The sequence below is a fragment of the Tinamus guttatus genome, unplaced genomic scaffold, assembly GCF_059628265.1.
Source record: "Tinamus guttatus ecotype Peru unplaced genomic scaffold, ASM5962826v1 Tinamus_guttatus_pri_ptg000033l, whole genome shotgun sequence".
NCBI lineage: Eukaryota > Metazoa > Chordata > Aves > Tinamiformes > Tinamidae > Tinamus > Tinamus guttatus.
In genome coordinates this window covers 5,072,977-5,081,212 of record NW_028288567.1, presented here as the reverse complement: position 1 = coordinate 5,081,212, position 8,236 = coordinate 5,072,977, and positions in this window count along the sequence as shown.

Here is an 8,236-nt window from a genome sequence, read left to right as displayed (position 1 = left end):
GAATGAAGACACTAGGAAATACAGGAACACCAGATTGCCTTTGCATTAGAATTCAGTGCTGATGAAAGAATCTATTTCTGGTTATTTCCTTGGGTACAAATGACTTAATGAATTTTCCAGTCCACCATTTGGATGGATTCAAGTGATTTTATTACTTACAGTTCCATGAAGATTCTATCAGTAGCTCTGGTTGTCCTGATGTTTTGAATCTCATCTCCAACATCAGCTTATTCAGACAGTTTTACATTCTCTGGGCAGTAAAACTCTTAGTTTGGAACAGAAATAATGGAAGATGTATTTCTCCTTATCTCCAACCTGTGGTAAGCACACATGCTAACTTAGTGTCAAATGGTGTATAATGCACGTTAGTTAAAAGTTCTCACGAAATGAGTAAATTAGAAGAAAATGGCTTTCTGGTGGTTGGAGATATAGAACATTCACACCATCACCTGAAGACCCAGCACATGGAAACCATTGACTAGATCAGGCCCCAATGGCAAATCCTCTGCCAGTCTCTGAAGTAACTTGGAAAGTTCAAAACTAATATGCTGGCTAGAATCCATTTATCTACATTTACTAATGACTAGATAAATAACATAGCTTATAAACATCATAAGCTTCATAAAGCAACTCCTATCTTCTAAGACGTATAACCATAAAATGCAGCCCTATTGACTAAAAATCCATTTTATTTGGAAGAATTTAAGAGTTTGTTGCTACAGACTTAGCTGATGGACATAAATATGTTTTTCTTTCCTCATGATGTCATTCATTCTGTCTGGTGGTTTTGGGGTCTTCACATCTAGGAATTCTTTCTTGAAATATGATTATACATGAAGGGGAAGCAATAGTTAGCTTCTGCTTTGTTATGGCTGCTTTGGAATGGTCTTTTGATTTTTTTTTATTATCATAATGTTCTGTTGATTCAGGTGAGAGCTTCATAGGAAGAAAAATATATCTACCTCTTGTAGTTACAGTCCAAAAATCTCTCTGTTGTGTTTTCTACTTGTTTTCTCTACAAAGATAGGGGCTATATCGTAGCATAACCCCATCCTATTCTTAAACTAAGTAGCTTGAACAAAACAAGGCAAATCTTGTGTATTCGAAGACTTCCAGCTTCAATCGTACTAAACTATAGACTAAGACTGTGTCAGTGTATCTTAGCAGAGAATGGTCAGATAGTAAATTTTCAAGCAGCCTTTTTTAATAAAGGTATAAATAATGGGACTGTGGAGGTTCTTTCCATGAAGTTTACAAAAGAAAAAAAAAAAGTCCAGTCACGGACAAATCACGTTTATTTCTTCTTAATCTGACTCAAACTGTTTCTCACTTCATGCAATGTGTATGCGTGTGTTCTGTGTACGGGTCTTGCTAAATCCTCAGAAATGATGTTGACTATGCAGACTTTTCTTTGGCTACTTCCTCTTGCTGTGGACACCCATAATTGCTGATTTGTCTGGCAGAGCCCATCTGTGCACTATCGTTGCTATAGACTAGCATAGAAACTGCTTACGGAAAGCTGCTCCTTTTCCAAAAGCCAGCTTCAATGAGCAGAAAGGGGTATAGTCAACTGCCGTGATGGAAAAACATGGCTTTGCTGTTTCTCTTAGAGCTGTTTGTCCACTCACTGCAATTGGCAGTGTTTCACAAGAATACGGAATCACTGAATGATTAAGGTTGGGAGACATCTTTGGAGATCATCTGCTCCAACCCTCTGACAGAAGTAGGTTCATCTACAGCAGGTTGCACAGGTTCATGTCCATTTCCTCTACAGCTGAATGGAAGCAGTGAGAGGAGCCTTCATACAGTGGAATACAGGTCTTTTTCTGTTTGTTTCCTTGAAAGGGGAAGAAGAATGCTTTTGACTTTTGTAGCCTACTAGTCATTGCTGCAGTGTCATCTGAAACAAAAGCATTGAGAGGGAAGTGCTGAGTTGGTACCTCACGAAGGCGAGATGCTTGTGGAACTAGAGCTCCGCTAGCTTTGAGTTCCCTTTCCTGAGCATGAGTCTTTCCCTAGCATTGATCATTAGGGAGTTGTGGTCACTGGGATATGGTCTATGTTTTTGTAATTGCATCACTTTCTATGCTTCCCAGTGCATTTAGGTTGCTTTCTGTCACCTATAGCAAGTCAAGTGCTTTCAGAAATGCTCAGTGAAGTCTGTTGCCAATGACAATGACCACTGACATATTTCCACCTCCAATTTAAAACTCCCAGACATGAGAGAAGTTCTTCAGATTCATCTTGCCTCACCATACCATCTTCGTTAGAGGGACTTTTGACTCCTTCCTGAGGTCTGATCTTTCTCCTACATGAGGCATCCCGGCGCTGACAGTTGGGCTGCAGTTGGGTCTGTGCTGCAGCCTCTTTCTGTTTCCCCTCTTCCACAGAACAGTTTCGGGGTCTCTTCTGGCTGAGCAGCAGCAAAAGCTCAAAGGCACTGAAGAGAGCATGGAGCCACTGCTACAGATAGAGTATGTTGTGTCTAACAGTCTGTTTAAATTTTAAATCTCTCTCTTGCCCTCACAGATCTCTGTGAAAGCACATTACACGTGGATTGGCATGAAGCTCAATGCCTAAAGATAATCTGTGAAATAGGCAATTTAGGCCAAGCAACATAGAATGTTTGCAGCCACTACAGATTTGGTTACAAATGTGCTACTAACTAGTATCTCTACTTATATGCTATGGAAATCTATAGTGAACTAGTGATTTGGATTTGTTTTTTCATGTCTTGAGGGCTCTTCATTTGTATACAATTCCTGGGACAAGATCCAGACCAGCATGTTCAACAAGCTCAAATGCGCAGTAAAAAGATGGATGAAATGTACATCGTGAGCACAGAAAGCTGCCCCATGCTCTGATTTTTAGAGAAATGTTTCTCCTTGTGTATGCCTCGGTCTAAGTGGGTTCTAGGTGCATGCTGCCAGCTTTGGAGTAGTGAGGGTAGAGGTGACAGCTGCACTATTTTCTTTGTTGTCTGGCCTGTATTATTTTATGTATGCAGTTTTAAAGCAAACTGCACACTTGTGACTGTCCGTCAGCTTCGTCAGAGGCAAGATTTTGTAGAAAGAAGTAGGAGTACAAGGTTGAGCACCTGGGCTGTGGGACCAGACAGACGGAGCTGGGGGAGAGGGGGGAAGAAACGCTGACAGCTTCCCTGCCAGTTGATTAGTAGCCCTGGCATGCCTTTGGGAGAGGTCAGCCTCCTGCTCCGATGCCCAGCAGAGGGGATCTACGGTCACTTCCAGCAGAAGGAAGAGGAGGAAGGAAGGGGGGCTCGCTCACTCACAGCAGCTCCTCAGGCACTCTGCACACCAGTTAGATCCTGCTCTCCAATGGATCAGGGCTATATCATTCCGGCAAAAAATGCTTCGCTTGCATGAGCTTGACTCGAATGCATTGGTGTAGTTCCCAGTTTTGACATCCCTCTATTTGTGAGCTAGCATAAGCAAATATATTCTTTTGATCTTTCATGCAGCTCTGTGAAACTATACATGCAGCTCCATGCTTTCTTTCACAGACGTCAGATTCAGATGCCACATGGGATTTCCTAGAGAAACTGTTTTGTGTGTTTTTAAAGGAAAATTACCCAATTACTTTGATGGAGTTAATGTGGAGATGGTGACCTTTCCATTCAAAGCTGTTATGCTGCAAATGTTCCAAATATGTTATGTGCTCTGCTAACACCGCTGACAGGTTCTGCATGATTTATAGTGTTTATAAAGCATATACAAGGATTTGGGAAGACTAGGATAGAAGAACTGGTATGGGATTTATTTTGCACTAACATGATAAATATGCAGTTGGACTTAGAGTATTTTTTCTTTGTAGAAATGACTTAATGATGGAAGAGAAAATCACTAATTTATTAAAAGAGTTGTTTGATTTTTCTTGTAAGAAAAATAAAGGCAAAGCATATTGGTAGTAGTTCATCCAAAATGTACAGTTAGACTGATCACTTTTAATAGAAGAGTGATTTTGTTAATGCATGGTTTTCACTTCAAAGCTAGCTTGGCTCTTGCTTCTTTGGAATACTTTAGGAACTCTTACATCAACTTCACCGGGTCATGGTATTGCCAGGGGCCACACACATCTTGGCAGAAGTTTCAGAATGAAGCCTGACATGTAGGCAACAAAGGCAGGTGTTTAAAAAAGGGAAAGGTGTAAGGTTTCAAATCTGTGCTACTGTGAGGATATGAGGGATGATATTAAGTAAAGCAAATAAACAAGGCAAAATGTTCCTGTCCACTCAAGGTACACTCAGGAAAGACTCTTCTTCGGCTTAATTTTATAATAAAACATCATGGCTTGCTTTTAAACTATTTTCCTCTCTCTTTGTAACTCCAGGTCAGAATCCCCTTCCTCTCCACCTGGTGCTTTGACAAGACCTCCTGCCCTCCCAGGCAGTTTTGCACGAAGCCATGGCCCTACACGATGGCTCCAGTGTTAGTCTGTATAACACTGTGGGCTGAAGTGGAGCAGTTCCTCATTTACACTGGTGTAAAATGGTGTAAAATGAGCAGAATCAGTCCTTCTCATTTTCATTTGGCCAAATTCATACTGCTGAGAGGATGCCTCAAACCCCATTTGAGTGTCTACACTACGCTATGGCTACCTAAACTGTGTGCCTATAGCCTTCCCCCAAGCTCTCCCTGGAGGTCCTTCTGCAAGGATGGGTGGACTGATTTGTTGTTGGGTTCTAGATTGTGGTAATGTAATGTTTACAGTCACAAATTTCCAGTCCAAAAAACCAACAAGATTATTTCTAAATGACCTTGTGGTTAACACTGCATCGGCATAGACACTCTTAATTGCATCCAATGATTTCTTATTTGCAGGATAAGAAAGGGGGCTGCAGTCTGTCAAGGCAAAAGTGCTTAGAAACATGTGCAAATTATGTTTGCATTCACTGTACAGATTCTTAAGGATGACTGAGTAGAATGAGATGGTTTTTATAAAATGAATAAGATATAAGCATTTATCTTGTGCCTTTCTGCCTACCACACACAATAATAATATTAATAATCTACAGACATTTTATTCTCCAGCTTTTCACTGAGCCAGAACTTGCAAGAAGTACTCAATACTTTCATCATTAGTTCTGCATTAGCTGCCATACAGATTTTAGAAGGCTCAGGGGAAAAACAAAAGCATCCATAAAGGCATTCTAATTTTTAACATAAGCTTGGGCTTTGATTGTAAAATGTATCTCATTTGGTCATCTTGGTTTTTAAACTTCATACCATTCCCTAAATTCATCACTTGCTGCAGCTGCTCAACACTTAGCACCTGTACATGTACCTCTGAGAGACTCCAGACTGAACCAGAAGATTTTATAGGCGTTGAGGCTAATGGCTAAACTTTCAAGATTTGTTTTTCAAATAAATGTACTTTTTTCCACATTATACTTACAGCAAGCCAGAATAGTTCTGGGTTGCTTATGAGAAACCTACCATAAGGCTCTTTAACATGGAGATCTAAAGAGAAACAGATTGAATTCCCTTTACAGAGTGAGACTTTTTAAAGAACAAATATTTAATGAGTATCTCATTTCTGCATTAAATACTAAGGGTCTTTTAAGCACTGTTTTCAGCTGATCATAATGTGGAAAAGTGAGAGATGGGTTCATTTGTATTTCAGTCTATACTTGGAGGCATTAGAAATTGAGTTTGCCTCTATGATTCATTTTTATTTTTGTGTCTGTCTATATATTTTGTTCTCTGTCAGTTTTCTATTTTTTTTTCTCCTGTATACATGCATTATTATTTTGTAAATCTTCTTATCCTTGGCACAGGGGGTTTGGACTAGATGATCTCTAGAGGTCCCTTCCAAGCTCAACCGTTCTGCGATTCTGCGATTCTACTCTAGGACTGTTTAGATTCCCTTCTCTCATACACAAAGATACTCTATTTATGCTCATAGCAAATGGCAGAGGCCTTTATTGTTAGTAAAGCAGAAGTCAGGAGGAACTGAGAAGCAGACAGAAGTATTTAATACAGCTACATGAAATGTTAAAAGTAGTCAGAATTTGATCCTGCAGCAAAGACTGTGGATCTGATTCAGATCCAGAGCTGGATCCCCAAGGGGCGTATAGGACAAAACAATGGTGGAAACTTGGGATCCAACACTTCTTTTAAGCTTCTTGACTTGTCAGATTGCTGAAGAAGAAGTAGGGGAAGAAAAGTGGTGGAGGTGTCCCACGGTCTGTAAATGTGAGTTAGGGGAGCTAAAATTCACAGCTAAGGTTTGGGAATCTGGGACTTGCTAGTACTTGGGTCTATCAGGCTATGCCAAAACCAGGCCAGTCACTCACTCATTTAGAATGGGAATCTAAACGAGAATGAGCCCTCAAACCATTGCAGGGTAGCTATTTTCCAGCTAACCAAAATCCTCCTCATGGGGAAAATAAGTGGGGAATAAACAAAATCAGAGCTAACAACTATTCAGACTCCTGGGCAATATGCAGGTATGCCATGCCTTTAGTAGTCATTCAATTTGACCAGACATACATTATCTAAAGTGCAAAAAATTGCAATAATTTTTCACCTATTGCATGAAATTTGTGTTTAGTTTTCCTGGAGGTGCTCAGAAACAAGCCTGTCATATCTTGGTAACAGCTTTCAGTGAGAATTTCCTAGTCTTGTTTGACTAAACACCTAAACAAGATAAAGATTAAATGCCTGAAGCTGCCTATATTGCCTTTTAAATGCTACTACGTACAGCTAAAATTAATGGTAATTTCTTCAGAATGAAACAATTTTATCTACTGTATTTTATTATTTACAACGATTCTCCTTCGTGGTTCCTTAGCAACTTCTTATTTCACCTGTAGATATTCATTGCTCCAGAGATTAATGTTTATGAAATATTAGGGTGTTTATTGTTTATCTTCTCAACTCCTTCTTGTACCAGAACAATAAATGTCACTATTTTTTAAAATTGTTATTCAGAGACTGTAAGAGGACTTCATTAGGTAATATTAATTCACTGTGAATCATTGCAGCTGAAGGGAGCATGAGGAAAGAGGAAACTGTTATTAAGCAATATATTATCAAATGAACTGTAAAGATTTCCAAGATCTCTTTAGAGAATATTCCACATGAACAGTACTTTCCTTTCAAAGAATTACGATACCCATTTCATTTTTAGTGATCAAGCTGTAAACCATTGTTAAAATTCTCCATGGAAAATATTTTTAGTCCTTATTCTTGGCATAGCTGAAAATCCGCTCTCCCAGATTTCCTTCAAGGAGAAAAGCAACTCTGTCTGCCTCAATATGACAATGAGATGAGATCCTGCTCTAAAAAACAGACTTCTAGACATTTTTGTGCAGTATTTATATTCCTCTTTCCCTCTCACCTTTCAGAACTTCTGCCATCCTCCAAAAGAAATACCTTAATTTACTTACCAAAAACCATACACATTTTAGTTTCCTCCAGGCATACTTTTTGAAAGTAAGTGCAGGTTAGAGACGTGTGTGTAAGATTAGATAAGAAGATTTACTGCCTCCCCAAGGGAATTAATTGAAGAATGTTCCATAACAAGTGCGTTAGTCATCATTAGCCCCACCTCAATCTCAGCAGCTATTATTGCTTCTTTCTGAGTCTTTGTGTTTCCCAAATTGATGTGCACAGAAAAAGCCTTATAATAGCACTGGATACTTTACGGGATGGTTAATTTGCTGAGATTAGGTGTCCTCTCTTCAGAATCCCATAATGGATTTTTCTTAACTACTACCCAGCTGCCTTGTCATCTGGAAATATCTTCAGTTCTTCCTTTAGGATGAACTGCTCACTCATGTCTGCTTTAAGAAGATTTTTGTAAAGCAAGGAAAAGCACTTTTTTTTTTGCCAGGATGCAAAGCAACAGAATCCAGAGGGTTGTGTGGTGGTAGAGAAATGTATTTTTTACAGGTTGTTGCCACCTACTATGACAAGGTCTTGGATCCTCACTCAGGTAGAACATTTCATCTTCTGTGCATACTGTGAACCGAAAGTCCCAAGGCAAACTGGTCAGGTCGGGAAGGCATAGAGGATGTTGTGATACTGCTTTTTTTCGCCATCGTCAGTACAAATGAAGTTTGATGCCAGTGACATCAACTAGATTTACATCAGTGCTAATGGGAATTAAGTAGAAATGTTTTCCTCCTGAGACATCCTTGCTCTCAGTTTAATTAGCCAATACTTTCAAAGATAAATCTGTTGTCACCATGCATGGAAAAAGAGGGCAAAAG